Here is an 18,539-nt window from a genome sequence, read left to right as displayed (position 1 = left end):
GTAGATATAACAAAATTTCAGTAAAAATCTCAGCAGGCTTCTTTGTAGAAATTGAGAAGACAATCCTAAAATCCATATCAGAATTCAAAGTACCTACAATGCCCAAAACCTACTTTTAAAATGGAGAACAAAGTTGGAGGACTTACACTGCCTAACTTTAAGACTTATTAAAAAATACTGTATTCAAGATAGTGTGGTATTGGTGTCAAGGTAGTCAGATGGATCAATGGAACAAAATAGAGAGTACAGAAACAGACCTACACACATACAGGTTCAATTAATTTCCAACAAAAGTGCAAAGGCAATTCAGTGAAGAAAAGACAATACCTTAAATAAATGGTCCTGGAACAATTGGACATCCACATGCAATGCAAAAAGAAATCAACTTTGATTCATACCTTAAACTATATACAAAATGAATCAAAGATCTATATGTAAACTCAAATTATAAAACATTAGGAAAAAAGAAACAGGAGAAAATTTCTGTGACCTTGGATTAGATGAAGATTTCTTAGATTCAACACCTGAAGCATGATTCATAAAAGAAAATACTGATAAATTGGACTTCATCAAAAAGAACAACTTCTAAGGGCCACATAAACCAGAGACTCCATCAGCCTGAGAGTGGAAGAACTAGATGGTGCCCAGCTACCACTGATCAATGCCCTGACAGGGAACACAACGGAGAAACGCCTGATGGAGATGCAGTCCTCAAATTCTCATAAGAAGACCAGACTTAATGGTCTGACTGAGACTGGAGGAACCCCAGAGGTCATGGCCCCGAACTCTCTGTTAGCCCAAGACTGGAAGCATTCCCAGAGCCAACTCTTCAGGCAGGGATTGCAGTGGACTATAAGACAGGCAATGATACTGGTGAGGAGTGAGCTTCTTGGCTCAAGGTAACACATGAGACTATGTGGGCAGCTCCTGCCTAGAGGGGAGATGAAAGGGCAGAGGGGGACAGGAGCTGGCTGAATGGTCACAGGGAATACAGGGTGGAGAGGAGGAGTGTGCTGTCACATTGGGAGGAGAGCAGCTAGGGGTACATAGTAAGATGTGTATAGGTTTTTGTATGAGAGACTCACTTGATTTATAGACTTTCACTTTGAGCACACACACACACACACACACACACAAATTAACAGCTCTGCATTTCGGGTTGTTAAAACTAAAGGAAGCCTTAAAAATGTAACTGGTCCTCTGTGGGCAACTCCTGTCTGGAGGGGAGATGAGAAGGCAGAGGGGGACAGGAGCTGGTTGAATGGGCATGGGGAATACACGGTGGAGAGAAGGAGTGTACTGTCTCATTAGGGGGAGAGCAGCTAGGAGTACATAGCAAGTTATGTGTAAGTTTTTGTATGAGAGTCTGACTTTATTTGTGAACTTTCACTTAAAGCACAATAAATTAAAAAAAAAATGTAACTGGCTTTCTAATTTAAGATTCATTAAAAATATCATTGGCAAAAAAAAATTTTTTTTCAATGTATAATTAAACTTTTCCCAGCATGTTTAAAAAAACAAAAAAGAACAACTTCTGTTCATTGAAATATACTATTAAGAAAATGAAATGACAAGCTACAGACCAGGAGAAAATATTTGCAAATCACATAACTGACAAAGGACTTGTATCCAGAATATGTAAGAACTCTAAAAACTTAGTAAGAAAACAAAATTTCAGTTTAAAAAAAGGGCAAAAGATTTGAATACTTTTATCAAAGAAGATACACAGATAAAAAATAAGTACATGCAAAGATGTTTAACATCGTTAAAAAAAAAAAATGCAAATGAAAACCACCATGAGATACCATTGTTGTTGTTAGTTCAACTCAAGTCAGCTTTGGCTCATGACTACCCCATGTGTACAACAGAACGAAAGGTTGCCCAGTCCTGCCTCTGTTCTCGATCGTTGGTACGCGTGAGTCTGTTGTTCTGACTGCTGAGGCGCTCATCTTCCAGCACTGTATCAGACAATATTCTGTTGTGATCCATAGGGTTTTCATTGGCTAATTTTCAGTAGATCACCAGGCCTTTCTTCCTTTAGTTTAGAAGCTCTGCTGAAACCTGTCCACCATGGGTGACCCTGCTGTTATTTGAAATACCAGTGGCTTATTCAGTATTCTTTGCCAGCACCACAATTTAAAGGTACGAATTCTTCATCAGTTTTCATCACTCATCGTCTGGCTTTTGCATGCATAAGAGACAATTACAATCACCGCGGCTTGGGTCAGATGCACTTTAGTGTTCAAGATGACATCTTTGCTTTTCAACACTTTAAAGAGGTCTTTTGTAGTTGATTTACCCAATGCAATGTGTCTTTTAATTTCTTAACTACTGCTTCAGTGGGTGTTAATTGTAGATCCAAAAAAAATGAAATCCTTGACAACCTCTGTCTTTATCATGAGGTTGTTTATTGGTCCCGTTGTGAGGATTTTCGTTTTCTTTATGTTAAAGTGTAGATCATACTGAAGGCTGTGGTCTTTAGTCTTCATCATATGCTTGTCCGATTCAAAATTGCCAATACCAGTCCCTTTCAGCCCACTAACGCCAAGGATATCGATGTTTATTGTGTTCCATTTAATTTTGACGATTTCCAGTTTTCCTAGATTTGTATTTCATACGTTCCACATTCTGATTATTAATGGATGTTTCCAGATGTTCCTTCTCATTTTAAGTCATGACACATCAACAAACGAAGGTCCTAAAAGCTTGACTCCATCCATGTCATTAAGGTCAACTCTGCTTTGAGGTGGCAGCTCTTCCCCAGCCGTATTTTGAGTGCCTTCCAACCTGGGGGGCTCATCTTCTAGCACTATATTAGACAATGTTCTGCTGCTATTCATAAGGTTTTCACTGGCTAATTCTTTTCAGAGGTAGACCGCTGGGTCCTTCTTCCTAGTCTGTTTTAGTCTGGAAGCTCAGCTGAAACCTGACCCTGCTGGTATTTGAAATATCGGTGGCATAGCCTCCAGCAACACAGCAACAGGGAAGCCACCACAGTAAGACAAACTGCCAGACACAGGGAAACTTGTTAGAAATGCAAATTCTTAGACTTCATCTCAGACCTGCTAACGTTTAAGGACCACTGCCTTAGGGCAAGGAAAACTTCATTCATTGAATACCTCCTGCCTTGTGCATTGCCTTTACTTTTTACAGCAACCCTGTGAGATAATGGAATGCTATTCCCAGTGGCCAGAGGAAGAAACTGAGACTCAGAGAGGTCACCTCAGTTATTCCTGGTCCCTCTGCCGGCCAGGACTGGAGATTGGACCATGCTCAAGTTTGTCTGATTTGTGAGCTGACCAGCAGTTTAATCTCCTTCTCCACCCCGTCCTCCCAAAGTCCTCCCTGGAGAGAGTGCTTCATTCAGTCAGCAGCTTATCAAGGTCTGGGGAGACAAAACAGGAGGGATGTCAGCATGCTGAGGTTGGCTACACAAGGCAAGGAAAGAGGACAAGTGATTCACTGCAGGGCAAGGAAGGGGGACAGGTCTTAGTCGTCGCCATTCCCATGGACTGTCTCTTGTTTGTAATGGTCATTGCTGGGTAGTATTCCATTGGATGGATGCTGTTTATCACTCCATTTTAATGTTGGTGGACAATTGAGCTGTCCCCAGTGTGAGGCCATTCTGAATAACGCTGCTGTGTAGATCTGAAGTAGCGAAAATGCATTTTCTTTACTGTTTTAATATTAGGGAGAATATATTTTCTCATTTGTTTTACTATAGCTGTATAAACTGTGATTAATCTCTAGTCCTTGGAAAATGGTGCAGGCTCTGTTCAAAATATAGCTGAGCAGCCAGTTCCACTCTTAAACATAACGAACGCCCTAATACCTTACAACATGTTTTTCCCTATTCAAAATAGGTGATTGAGAACTTGACATGGCTAACGCCATAATGATGCTCTACATAATCTCTAAACTTTTTTTTTAATTGCACCAGCTGCACCAGTCTCTTCCAAAGGGGTGCGGAGCTATCTCAGCTCCTGTGGCCTTGGTCTTTCTTCTTCTTTCTTTGTTCTCTTGAGAAATGGCCTTCAGCCGGCAAACTGACGGGAAGGTTTTCTTTCTTGGTCCCTATCTCAGCCACAGTGGACTTGGCAAAACAGCTCCACTAGCTGAGAGATTCTTATGAAAGCTTTTCAGCCTGTTATAAATATACTGATTAGAGTCCAGATGCCCGGCATGTTCACCTTTAGTTTAATAAAGAGGTTTTGTAGTTGTTTTGTGATGTATAAGACCATCTGTGGACTAGGTGCTCAAAACATTAGGTAACCCTGATCTTTCCCATATAAAACCCTCCCATCAACCCTTTAGGGCAGACAGAACTTGGGAGAAATTTAACCCTCTCTGTCTCTTGAATACCGGTATTCTATAAAGCCTTCTTACTGCTTACCTCCTCTTGTCTCAGTATTGGCTTTGCCACAGGCAGCTCGAACCCGCAATTTGCGGTAACAGATCTTCATCGGTTTCTGTGATGCGTTTCTACTATAGAAGCCTCTCAGTTAGTTGCTCTTGTCTCCCATCTGGAGAAAGGGGCCCAGAGATAATTCTCCTTGCCCCTGGTTGGGGACAGGCCTGGAGTGAGCCCTGTAGAAACTGGAGTTTGGCTGGGAAGAGAAGCCTCTCAATGTGAAACAATTAGAGAGAAGGCCAGTCCTAAAAAGTTAATGTCGAAACAGGCAGGGACGCTATCTGTCTCTTGCTGTGTACCAGCGCTTTGCATTTAACCCTCCCAACAACCCCACGATGTAGGCCGGCCTGTTTTTACGCAAGGGGGACCTGAGGTCCCGAGTGATGTTATAAGCCTCACTTGCTTGAGACAACCCAGCCAATAAATGGCTGCAGTGGTGTTGGGTCTGAGCCCAGAGCTCATGCTTCCAACCACTTCCTTATGCGGTGACAACAGCCAGTAGTCCTTAGGCATCATTAAAAACCAATGGTTCCCTTTTTTCTGTTGTCTTTCTTCTACACAGGGAGCTCCTTGAGGGCTGAGGTGCTGCCTTGGGTTCTTGTCACCAGTCAAACTGTGCGAGGCAGTCAATGTCGACCAAATGCCTATGGAAAGAGAAGTCTTAAAAGGATGGGTATCAAATGGTGGTAATTGGCGTAGCTTTCCAGGCACTCTGCAGTGTTTTCTGTGTGTTATCTTATTCTGTCCTCACTCAGGTCCTCTATGGGTGGTACTGTTATTATCCCCATTTTATGGATGAGGAAACTGAGGCTCAGAGAAGTTAAGTCATTTGCCCCAGCAGTCTAATTCCAGAGCCTGTCAACTGGGGTCTCTGCCTCTGTCAAACTCAGTTTCATTTGCTGTGTGACTGAGGCTTTCTCGCCTGTCCTCCACTTTCTTGAGCCATGGGCCTACATATTGACTTTTGACTACCTGGTAGGCTGATTGAGTTCTCGGAGATGGGAGCAGAGGGCTGAGAACTAGGAGGCAAAAGCTGACCCCTGACCCTGTGGAACTCCTAGAGGACAGAAAGGACACTCACACACAGTGGAAACAGATCATGGTGTTGCTGGAACTGAATAAGGTTTTTGCCTCTCACTGGTCAAGAATGAGCAGGTAAGGCATGGAGAATTTTCCACACAAGCAAAGCTTTATTGAAGAGGCTTGCAAGTCGAGACGAGGAGGACCTAGGTAATGCTTACCCCCGTCTCACAGAACAAAGGACTTGCATGGGTTTTTAAAAATTCTTGGGAGAGGGATTCATGTTTATTTAGAGGCATAGGTGGGCTTTTCCTGCAAGTAGCCGGTTTTGGGTGGGGATAGGTTAACTAAGGTGCGCACGCAACTGCTTTTTAAGATGGTTCCTATCCCGGAGGCCTCTGGGATTTGTAGCAGGCTTATTATGGGGTGTTGTACCTCTGTAATCTCTTGCTCCCCAAGTTTGGTTCTCCAGCTGTGGCTGTAGCCCATTGCTGCCCCTGGCAGAAGGTCACACAGTGGTCACAGATGGATATTCTGCGCATGTCCCTGGGGCTGGTTTCATCTAGCTGCTTCTGAAAGGCAACATTAAAGAAGATTGTGGGCTGTTTTCTGATACCCTGCCCCGTTGTTCTGGGGAATGCCTTTGTTTCTGCACCCTGGCCCATTTCCTGTTACTTTGTTGCTTTAATTTGTTCATGTGAATTGCAGATATGGGGGCCCCTCTGTTCCCTGTCTTAATGGTCCCCCTCCTATGGAGGTATGCTGGTCGATGTTTAGAAAATAGTTCTCCCAAAAAGAGCCCTGATTTGTAGCATTTGCCTATTTCCGTAGTGTAAATACTCCCACAATAACCGATTTAACTGCCAACGAAGGGTCACTGAGAGTGAAGTTGCATGTCATTGTACAGTATTCCCACCATACAGATAAAAAAACAAACAAAAAAAAACCATACAGATAATATAGGACAGGATAAATTACCTCAAGATAATAGTAACATGCGATAAAATATTTAGGGAGTGATGAGTTTTGAGAATTTATTATCATTTTTGATATAATTTATTTCAAGTTTACATTCTTAAATTTTCAATAATGGCTGTGTTTAACAACGAGCTCAACAACACTCCTGAAAATATAACAGTTGGCTCTAGCACATTCCAGCCCCTGGGGTCCTCAAGTGGTCCTCAAGCGGTTTGGCCAATTTAGGAGAAAAGGCCCTGAAATTATTTTGTTTATGTGTATTTCACAGAATGAAACCTAAGATTAGTTATGATTGACACGGAAATCCTTTTTCTTTTTTCCCTTCTTGCAACATGTTTTCAGTAACCTTTCTCTCTGAAAGGCTGAGCATTGCTTTCAAGGCCTGAACTGGCAGGTTGATCTCACCTCAGCCCATGGAACTTCAGGTCATTGTGTGTCAGTGGCTCATATTTGTCCAATGTCTGTTTTTCATTGCTCCAGTTGGGCTTCATTATATCCCTGGTTCACAAAATTGGACCAGTGGATCTAAAGCAGTTCACTGAATGGTAAGAATTGTAATGAAAATAGTTAACAGTGGAACTCAGAAAATAGTAAGTATAACGATGATGACACCCCAGGCTGAATAAAGCCTATCAGTTTGTTTCCTCACACAAGGAATCAAAGGAGAAAAAGGCTTCTCTGGAAGACAGAAATGCTATCTGGAAATTGGACTTTACTGGACCTGCTGTGTAACCTGTCTCGGAACCTTATTCGATCACGATCACGATCAAATAAGGTACAAGCACAGAACAATGCCCTTTAGCACAAATTGGTGAATTTTGTTCTATCGGTAGAGAAGATGAAGTTGCACTTCCTGTAGTAAAACAGGGTGCAAGTCCTGCTGTTGGATCTCATGCAATGTGCTGGACATCTTCAATTTTCCTTCTGGATCCACTCTCACATTTGTCTGCTCGGCTCTGGGCTCTGTGTCCTGGGAGGCTTCATGGACTGTTGTCCAGCTGTGTTTGGACAATGGGGAGCAGTGCCAGGGTCTGATGGAGGAAGGGCAGATATTGAGGTTGGCAGTGACTTCTCCTGGCCTCCTCCCTGAGGGTCCCTGCAGCTTCACGGTGGGCAGAAGTCAAAGCCAGGCTTGTCCCTACCATTTGCAAGAGCATAACTGGAGGCCCCCATCCCTTATTTCGAAATACTGGAAAGTTGTAAATCAAGCTTATAGTCTGCTAAATAAGAGATGCTCTACCTCTCTACTTTCCTAAGTACACCTTCGTAATGCAAAATTTGAACAGTATGGTTTTTATATGAATGGAAGTTGGCAAAACAAAGACAACTCTAATAACTATTGCATAACCCTGTATGTTCTGTTAATGGGCTGATGATATTTGGAGGACTTATAAAGACATTACCCAGAACCCAACTCAGTGCCGTCGAAGACATCAGCTTCTTAAATTATTATATATATATATTTTTAAATGTACTTTTTAGCCTTCTCTCAGTAAAATCACTAAATATGTTATTAGAACAAATATTTTCATATAATTTGTTTTTTAAATTGACAGTAATCAACAATAGCAATGCCAAATTAGACAACCTTTCTTGAATCATTGTAGCTCTTAGGCTGTTTATTAGTTTCCACTTCTTTCTGCTGAGGCAGTAATAGCTGGAATTGTCAATATTTAAAGCAGCACCTGTATCTAGAAACAAGTCGCGGATTTTACACAACACATTTCAGTGTTGCAGTGGGGTCACATATGATGTTATCATTATTGCAGGAAGTATTACAAAATGCCTTAATGTCAAACCCTGGTAAGGTAGTGGTTAAGAGCTATGGCTGCTAACCAAAAGGTTGGCAGTTCAAATCCACCAGGCGCTCCTTGGAAGCTCTATGGGGCAGTTCTACTCTGTCCTATAGAGTCGCTGTGAGTCGGAATCAACTCAACGGCAGTGGGTTTTAAACTGCTATCACTTTTATCATGATTTTCTCTACCTCTTAAAACAACTTGATAGTTTACTTCATGTATTATATGTCAAACCCATATATATATGGGTCGTATATACAACCCAAGGAGCCCTGGTGGTGCAGTGGTTAAAGCGCTCAGCTGCTAATCAAGAGGTCAGCAGCTTGAACCCACCAGCCGCTAGACGTGGCAGTCTGCTTCCATAAAGATCACAACCTTAGAAACCCTAGGGGGCAGTACTACTCTGTTCCGTAGGGTCTCTGTGCATTGGAATCAACTCAATGGCCATGGGTTACATACAACCCCTTGTACGTGTGTGTGTGTATAAACCAAACCCAAAACCAAATTCACTGCTGTCGAGTACACATATGTGTAGATCTCTGGGTGGTGCAAATGGTTTGTACTCAGCTGGTAACTGGAAAGTTGTTGGTTTGAACTTGCTTGGTGGCACCAAAGAAGAAAAGGCCTGGCGATCTGCTTCTCTAAAGAGCTACAGCCAAGAAAACCCGATGGAGCAGTTCTACTCTGCACACATGGGGTCTCCCTGAGTCAGAATCGACTCGATGCCAATTAACAACAAGAATTGTGATTGTTGAAAGGGCAGATGTTTTGTTACCTATATATTTAGCACAATTTTAAAAAATGTAAAAAAATTGTTCAAAGTTCTGCAGTTGCATGTACAACTGTTAAAAATAGTGTGCTAATTTGTGAGTACCTCTGGAACCATGAATTGGAACAGGAAGAAAAGAAAGGGGCTGCTTGTTATAACTGAAAGTCAGTTTTTTTGTTATTCAAGAATCTACTGCATTCGAGTCATCTGAGGGACCAAAAAAAATTTAACCCATTGCGGTGGAGGCGACTCTGACTCATAGTATAGTGACCCTTTAGGACAGAGCAGAACTGCCCATAGGGTTTCCAAGGAGCGGCTGGTGGATTCCAGCTACCGACCTTTTGGTTAGCAGCCATGGCTCCTAACCACTGTGCCACTAGGACTCTATCTGAGGGACAGGATTTAACAAGTTAATTAATTTGTCTTTTCTATTACCTAAGTACTTTCTGTGCTCAATTTCCTTGCCCAGGCGAAAGAAGAGCTAGTCTTCAATGTTACCAAGGGCACAACCCACAGGCCTTTGTGGCATTTGGGCCCAGTTCCCTATTGTGTCAAGGAATGGGAAAGCTATTGGAAAAGCACTTTTCTGGGGACCAAAGTGTGTTAGTCATGAGACCCTCTCTTCAGAAGTTACAGGCTGCACAGGGCGAGGATCGGGTGCTAGATTCCAAGTGACCCAGATGTTCTTGCGTCTTTTATAGATTCGACTGTGTATCTGTGATAAACAGGACTCCCTAGAGCCTGGGACCAGGGCAGGATCCCTCTTGCCTGAATCTAAGGGGGGTGCTGATCACAGCTCCTGTCAAGCAGCCCTCTCCACACAGCTCTTACTAGATTCTGCTAACTACAGGAGCTTGCTGTACCAGCCTTGGGCTACCTCACTGTGTCTTGCAGTGTTCCCACATGCTGCTCACTGCTTCCTCTCTAAGTATAGTCATGCACCCCATAAAGTCCGTTCAGGCCCTGTCCAACCACATATACTTCCAGGGTCCCATAAGGCTATAATACATTTCAGCGGAAGTAACCTGACATAGCGAGCACAACAGCTTCCTGCACGCAACACATGTATCTCCTGTATCTGGTATACAAAGCAATAGCTCTGCCAGGTGTATAATGGTACCAATCCCATGGCCTTCGAGTCGATTCTGACTCATAGAGACCCTATTGGAAAGAGTAGAACTGCCCTATAGGGTTTCCAAGGAGTGGCTGTTGGATTTGAATTGCTGACCTTTTGGTTAGCAGCCATAGCTCTTAACAACTGTGTCACTAAGGCTCCGTATAAGGGTACAGCACATCTATAACCTACACACGTGTCCTGATAGTCACAATAAACGCCTATGTTATGGGCTTAGTATGTACCGCATTACGCTTTCTATCGTCCCCAAGTTATGAACGTCTGACTTAACATACAACCTGTAGTTATGAACCAACCCCCATAAAGCCTATTAAAAATTTGAGGCACATACAATGGTGTAATAGCAAACAGGAGCTACTTTGCAACACCCATCCAAACATTATTATTATTATTATGTTAAAGATATTTTAGTGTATTTAGAAGTGTTTCTTTAATGCTTCTTATGCAGACAAAGGTACACTATATACTAAGACAAACATTTGACTAAATGACCTTAGATACCACTGTACCTAACTGTTCTGATTTACGTACAAATTCGATATAAAGACAGATTTAGGAATGAAATGTGTTCTTAATCCAGGGACTACTGTATATAATATGGTGTTCATACAATGTCCAAATTGCATAATTTCCTGTTTCACAGAATGAGATGTAGAGCAGGCATGAAGTGACACATGACTGTAGTTCCTTTATTACGTTCTTTTTAAATGGCCCTAATCTGAGAATGCCATCTGTTTCTAGTCTGGACCCTCACTGCTTCAGGATTGGATAGAGGTACTGCAGGGTATGCGTCAGCTCTTCGCCTATGTGTGATGGATACAAAGGGAGAAGTGCTCAGCAGCTTTTGCTTTGTTGATTGCTGAAAACCCCTGCTACAGGAGAATAAAACCATGACATAAACTGTGAAATGTGGACAGGAAGAAAAGGGGTGTACAGTCAAACAAAAGAAATTGTATCTTACTTTGTTTCATTCTTGGACAGAAAACTAAGTAAATTTTACTACTAGTCTAACGAACAAGCCCAAAAAGACAGTGGTTGAATACAATAAATGTTTAGTCCTCGTTCATATACTTTCCAGTGTAGATGTTCCTAATCAAAGGCTCTCTTGGGTGTCTCTCCTCCAGTTGGGGATTCAGGGACCCAGGCTCCTTCCATCTTGCAGTTTCACTTTCCTCTGGGTCCTCAGGATCCTCTCCAATCATCTAGTAGGTGGGGAAACAGAGTGTTATGGATTGAATTGTGTCCCCCCAAAATACGTGCGAACTTGGCTAGGCTGTGATTTCCAGTATTGTGTGATTATCCACCATTTTGTCATCTGATGTGATTTTTTCGTGTGTTGTAAATCCTACCTCTACGATGTTAATGAGGTGAGATTAGCGGCAGTTATGTTAATGAAGCAGGACTCAGTCTACAAGATTAGGTTGTGTTTTAAGTCAATCCCTCTTGAGATATAAAAGAGAGAAGCGAGTGGAGAGGCATGGGAACCTCATACCACCAAGAAACAAGAGTCAGGAGAATAGTGCATCTTTTGGACCCAGGGTCCCTGCACTGAGAAGCTCCTTGACCGGGAAGACTATGACAAGGACCTTCCCCACAACTGACGGAGAGAGAAAGCCTTCCCCTGGAGCTGACACCCTAAATCTGGACTTCTAGCCTACTAGACCGTGAGGGAGTAAATTTCTCTTTGTTAAAGCCATCCACTTGTGGTATTTCTGTTATAGCAGTAAGACAGGGAGAAAAGGCCCTGAGATCGGAGGGTGCTTGCTTGAGAAATAGCTAAGAGGCTGGTGTAGTTAGAGAAGAAGCAAGTAAAAGAGAAATAGACTCCACTATCCGGGAGGTAATAGGGGGTTAAGTGTGGAACATAGAGACTTAGTAAGACAGGGAACAGAAGGGCCCCCAAATCTGCAAACAAAGTAACAAGAAATGGGCCAGGGCACAGAAACAAAGCAATGAGGCAGGGTATCTAAAAATAGCTGCAAACGTCTTTAAAGTTGCCTTTCAGAAGCAGCCGGAGAAAACCAGGCCCAGGGACATGTGCAGAACATCCACCTGTGACCGCTATGTGGCCGCCTACCAGGAGCAGTGAGGGGCTACAGCCCCAGCCAGGGAATTGAACCCAGGGACCGAGAGACTGAGCAGGCGTGACACCCCATAATAAGTCCTGGTACGAATCCCAGAGGCCTCTGGGACAGGAGCCATCTTGGAAAGCTGCTGCACGCACACCTTAGTTAACATATCCCTGCCTGTGTCTATGGATAAACATGAATCTCTTCCTGCCCAAGAACTTTTAAAAACTTGGGCCCATCTTTTGTTCTGAGAGATGAGGGTAAGTGTTGCTCTAGGCCCTCCTCGTCTCTGCTTGCAAGCCTCTTCAATAAAGCTTTGCTTGTGTGGAAAACTAACTATGTGCCTTACCTGCTCATTCTTGACCAGTGAGAGGCAAGAACCTTATTCCGGTAACAGCAGCGCTAGATAACTAAGACGTAGAGTATGGAGGGTTGTACCAGAGGGTTTTACCTCACTTCCTCTGGAGGCAATATACATCACTTCCTCCCACACTGCTTTAGCCAAACATCAGTTGCTTGACTCCACCTATCTGCAGGAGAGGCTAGGGCCAAGATGTAGGGTGAGGCAAGTAAGACACTCACCCAGGACATAAGATTTAAGGGATGCCAAAAAAACTCAGTAGATTCTGAAAGTATTATTGATAAGTTTGGTTCCATTAAAGCCAGGAAAGTAATTATAATAAATTTTGGTTTTGGCGTAAGTAAAATACTTAAATTTTTAAATACTCCTCCAACTTTTCCATTTTTCAACTACTTTAATGTTCTGGCAAAAAATTATCCACTAAAAATTGCATAGTAACGTATACAAAGGGGCACACATTTTTATGTGCCCGGTACAAAACGAATTCTAGGTTTTAATGAGCACATAGTTGTCTCTGCCAGCACCCCACACTTTATTTTTTATCTTTATTATATTTTTCATCTTTCTTCTTTAATAATAAATGCATTTAAGATAGCATATTTTTCTCTGCATACAGCTTTCATTGTATCCCAGGGTCCTGGTGCGACATGTTTTCCTGCTCGTTGCTTTCTAAGTAGTTTGTTATTTCCCTTTTTAATTTTATTTTTATCCAAAAGTTATTTAAGAGCGTGTATCTTCTTTTCCAAGTACATATTGTTAAGATGTCTTTGGTCTCATTTTTATCATGTATTACTAAATACATTCACTTCTGATTGGAGAATATGGCTTACAATAAATTTATTTTTAGAAATTTGTTAAGATTTCTATGTGGTCAAATACGAGATTGATTTTTGTAAATGTCCTATGAATGTATGACTAGGTACCTATTTTATAGTAGGAGTCTCTGGGTGGTGCAAGCTGGTAATGCCCTAGGCTGCTAACCAAAATTTTGGAGGGTCAGTTCCATCCAGAGGCACCTTGGAAGAAAGGCCTGGCAATCTACTTCCAAAAAATGAGCAATTGAAAACCCTATCGAGCACGATTCTACTCTGACACACGTGGGGTCACCAGGTGTCAGAATAAACTTCACAGCAATTGTTTATTACATAATAATGAGTCCTCCATCCTTCCCAGCACTATGCTGTAATCCTTAAAACAACCCTAATATGTAGATATTTGTATCAGTTCTTTAGGGCTGCTGTTACAAATTCCCACAAACCAGGTGCTTTAAAGCAACAGAAATTTATTCACTCACAGTTCTGGAGGCTGTAAGTTTGAAATCAAGGTATCAGCAGGGCCACACTCCCTCTGGAGGCTCTAGGGGAAAATCTTTCCTTGACTCCTCTAACTTCTGGTGGCTCCAGGTGTCCCTTGCTTGTGGCAGCATCACTCCAATCTCTGCCTTCTTCCTTGTGTGTCAAACCTCCCTCTCCTTTCTTTTATAAGGCTACCTGTTATTGAATATAGTTGTTAGGTGCCATCAAATTGGTTCTGACTCATAGAGACCCTACGTACAACAGAACGAAACACTGCCCAGTCCTTCAACATCCTCTCAATTGTTGCTATGCTTGAGCCCATTGTCCCAGCCAGTGTGTCAATCCATCTCCTTAAGCGTCTTCATCTTTTTTTTTCTGACGCACTGCTTTACCAAGCATGACTTTCTTCTCCAGGGACTGGTCCCTCCTGATAATATGTCCAAAGTACGTGAGATGACGTCTTGTCGTCCTCGCTTCTAAAGAGCATTCTGGCTGTACTTCTTCCGAGACAGATTTGTTTCTTCTTCTGGCTGTCCATGGTATATTCAATATTCTTCACCAACACCATAATTCAAAGGCATCAGTTCTTCTTCAGTCTTCCTTATTCATCGTCCAGCTTTCACATGCATATGAGGTGATTAAAAATACCATGGCTTGGGTTAGATGGACCTCAGTGCTCAACTTGATATCATTGCTTTTTAACATTTTAAAGAGGTCTTTTGCAGCAGATTAGCCCAAAGCAATGCTATTCATAAGGTTTTCACTGGCTGATTTTTTTTAGAAGTAGATCACCAGGTCCTTCTTCCTAGTCTGTCTTAGTCTGGAAGCTCCACTGAAACCTGTCCACCACGGGTGACCTTGCTGGTATTTGAAATACCAATGGCATAGCTTCCAGCATCACGGTAGCACGCAAGTCACCACAGTATGACAAACTGTCAGACGAGTGGTGGCTTGGATATAAGGCCCACCCTAAATCAAGAATGATCTTATCTCAAGATTCTTAATCACATCTGCAAAGACCCCTTTTTCCAATTTAGATGATATTCACAGGTTCCTGGGTGGGGAGGTTAGGACTTGATCATATCTTTTTGGGGTCCACTATTTAGTCTGCTGGAGTCCTGGTGGCGTAGTGGTTGAGATATCAGCTGTTAACTAAAAGATCGTCAGTTCAAATCCCCTACTCTGTTTCGTAGGGTGGCTATGAGTCGGAATCAACTCGAAGACAGCAAGTTTTTTTGGTTATTTAGTTCACTACAATGTTACTCCCATTTCACAGATGAGGAAAACAGGGGCATGGTCAGAAGCCAGAAATTGCGTAAGGTGGAAACCTGTCAGAGAAAGAAAACTCAAATATTTTCCACTAAAACAAGTGATAGAAAAGTGGTAAGACTGCAGCTTGTCAAAGATGGAAAACTTATAAGACCTGGAAAAACAAGGCAGTCCTGTTGAGTTCCAGCTGTCAGGGTTTCATTATAGTTTGTCATCTCAAGCCTCTGAGTGAGGGGTGTGGTTCTCCTTTTAGAAAATGATCACATCCCAGAGATGGAGCTTTCCTGTTTCTTTGGAGGTTTTGTGTCTTTAGGTCTTCTGGATGCTCCTCTCACTTCTCTCCCTGCTCCACCCTCCTCTTGTTGCCCACTCTGAGACAAATCTTATCTTTTATTGCCCAACCCAAAGCTGGTTTCTTAGCAAGCTCAATCAGCCCATGGGAGAGGGGAACCTCAAACAGTGCAGCTTTCTCAGGCCTGAACCTCTCCTGGAAGCCAGTTTCATCTCTCTCCTGTGCCCCTTTGCCTACCCAAACCCATCCCCTTCTCCCACAAAGTCTCCCTGACTTTTCCAATCCAAACCGTGTTTGCCTTCTCAAAACTCTCACAATAGCAAGAGTCCGAGTTATCCCTTTACCTTCAGGATCAGAGGTCCACGGAATGATCGTCGACCTCCCCAGTCCCCAGCCCTCTGACTTCTGGGGGTCTTGAGTGTCCATGTGGCTGATGGTGCCATGCTCAGGGTTAAGTCACTTTTAGGTTTATCCCAGCTCAGCCAACCTGCTGGATCTTGCCATCCTCACAAATATTCTCCCTTGAGATCTTCACCCCCCAGCAAACTGCGTTGGCTACACTCCCCCTCCTTCCCTGGTGCCATGAGTCCACTCTGACTTAATTGTCTTCTCCAGGCCTTTGACTCTCCCTTCTCTGAGTCCATCAGCCACCTACTAGCTCTACATGAAGCCATCTGTCTTCTCCACTCCACCACAGTAGCTGCAGGACATCACTGGAGAAAACTCAGTCAATGCCCCCAGCTTGGGCAGTTCTAGAACATCTTAGATGGGCTGGGTCCTCAAAGCTGCTCCTTCAGCCTTCCTTCAGTGGCCTGTAAACCTTCACCCCCTCAATCTTCAAACCCTTGACCTTGCCTTTGCCTGTCGCCCTTCAACAAAATAATGTGATTCCTCTCTGGTGTGAGCCCCCCAACTTTCTGTCTCTACATGTAACTATATCTGTATCCACAACTCAATCTTCCCTCATGTATTAATCAGAATAGGCTAGCTATGCTGCAGTAATAAATAAACATACAACTCCAGTGGATTAACACAATACAGATTTGTTTCTTGATCATATCTTACGCCAGTGTGGATCCTCAGTGTTCCTGGGTGGCTTTCTTCCAAGCAGTGACTCAGGGTACAGGCTCTTTCCATCACGTAGTTCTGCCATCTTGGAACCCTTCATTTTCAGACATATGGGGAGAGAGAACATAAAAGCCTTTATAGGCAGCTTTATGGCCAGGCCATCACTTCTGCCCACATTCCACTGGTCAGAACTCAGCTACATGGCTTTACCTAGATGCAAGGCCTTCCTGCAGGCCTAGAAGGAAAAAGAATCATCTTAGCTGAAGACAGAACATGCTCTTCAACATTTCATCTTCAGTTGACTCCATGAGGCTGTCACTGAACATCCATCCAGCAGGTGTTTCCCTTCGGTGCTGACTGCTTTGTCCCTCAAGCTCCCCAAGGGCCTAAGAAAATGCTTTAGAACTAGAAGACAAATTATTGGCTCTGAAATACAAAAAGAAAACTATAAAATCAAAATGTGTGCTGATTTAACTGGGAACCAAGATAATGTAATGTCAATTTCAGTCTGAATGTTAGTGTCCATAAAAATTGTGTTAAGATTTTTTTCACTTCACAGAATCCCTGAGTTTGTATTTTGATTGCTTGGAAATTACAGACAACTATAAATTAAATGAGCTGCTTATTAGCCAATTTTTTTTTTAATTGATAAAAATTCTTTCAAAGATTTCTATAAGAAAAAAATTTTTTTCCTTAAACATTCAGTGTGGGAGGTAGGTACATCTTAGCACGTTTGGTAGAATACATGCAGTTCGGAGTGTCCAGGTCCGTGAAGGTTCCTTTATCAGTCAGGGTCCAGTCAGGAGGCAGAAAACACACCAATTTCAACAGGGAAAAATTAATACCAGTAAATATTAAGTAGTAAACGCTTGGTAACTACCAAAAAGAGTAAAGAAGACTTTAAGGAATACACAAACAGCAAATGCAGAAAGCAGCTACCTTGGGGGCTGAGGAAGAGTGAACAAGGAAGGAATTCAGAAGTTGGGAAAGGGCCTCTGCAGGCTGCTGTTGAGCCCTCGATGGAGGGGGTGTGGCTGCCACAGGACCATGCAGCCTGCCAGTGGCAAAGAAACTTGCCAGAGGGTGGAACCAGAGCTGGTCCATGGGAACAGCCTACTGGGTGGTTGCAGAACTCACTGGAAGGCGGGGACAGGCTGGAGCTGGCCCATAAAAGTAGACTACTAGAGGGGTGATGAAATGTTCTGGAATTGATGGTGGTGATGCTTGTACAACTGTGAATATACTAAACCCTTGAATTGGATATTTTTAAAGGACGAAACTTATGGTACATGAATTATGTCCCAATTTTAAAAACTAGAGCTGGGTTGAGAGCCACGGGGCCTCTCACAAGGTAACCTGGTAATAGCCCTGCTGAAGGAACCCAATGGAACCAGAAAAAGAAGACGAGAAGCCCCCTTCTCTTGCTATGGCCTGCAGTGTCCCTCCAGAGATCTCTGTTGACAAAGGAGCCAGTGGCAAAGACGAAATATTTACAAGGTCCAGACCAGCTCCAGTATCACAAAGTAGAGCAATGGAGGGTGGATTTGGAGCTAAGAGGCAATAAATTGATCCCTGGCATGGCCTTAAGCCCCCTTCTCTCATCCAAGGATAGTCTGGTTACCTGGGTTTGGGCCCTACCTTCCAATTTCCTCAGGCATTTTGCTGTAGCTCTCCCTCAACCTATCTCCTGTATGTACTGCCTCTCTCTCCCCATCAACACTTAAACTTGCTCAGGTAGCCCCCATACTGGAGAAAGAAAACACCTTCCCTTAATCCTGTCTCTCTCTCTAGCCTCTGTCTCTCTGCCTCAACCGTATTACTTTCTCATCTCTCATTTACTCCTCAACTCTGTGTCATCAGGTGATTCTCACCAAGGTCACCTAATTTGCAGGCACAGAAGATCCTTCTCTTTCTGTGTCCTTATCTTCTAGGTCCTACTTGCTGCATTTGGCATTGTAGGACTCATCCTCACTTTTGAAGTTTTGCTGCCCTTGGGTTCTGTGACATCCCACTCTCCGGATAGACAGTGCCCACTTCTCTGAAGTCTTTCTTCTGCTGGTCCCTTGCATGCTGGTC

At 43.0% G+C, this 18,539-nt stretch overlaps 1 protein-coding gene across 2 annotated transcripts in view; it reads right to left on the bottom strand.

Annotated features, from left to right (window-relative positions):
- The window catches only part of PVRIG (PVR related immunoglobulin domain containing), a 40,971-nt gene that overhangs the window by 1,875 nt on the left and 20,557 nt on the right, over positions 1-18,539 (bottom strand). Inside the window, exons 4-7 of one of the 2 annotated variants that reach the window (XR_010323672.1) lie at positions 16,461-16,557; positions 11,181-11,311; positions 5,867-7,440; positions 4,394-5,055 (exon numbers count right to left, since the gene is read on the bottom strand). The gene's annotated coding sequence lies outside the window, so the exon portion shown is untranslated. Of the gene's footprint in view, positions 1-4,393; positions 5,056-5,866; positions 7,441-11,180; positions 11,312-13,833; positions 14,030-16,460; positions 16,558-18,539 lie in introns of those variants that run through there. The other variant, XR_010323673.1, reaches the window with a different exon arrangement.

The sequence above is a fragment of the Loxodonta africana genome, chromosome 12, assembly GCF_030014295.1.
Source record: "Loxodonta africana isolate mLoxAfr1 chromosome 12, mLoxAfr1.hap2, whole genome shotgun sequence".
Lineage (NCBI taxonomy): Eukaryota > Metazoa > Chordata > Mammalia > Proboscidea > Elephantidae > Loxodonta > Loxodonta africana.
This window is presented reverse-complemented; position numbering and strand designations above follow the sequence as displayed.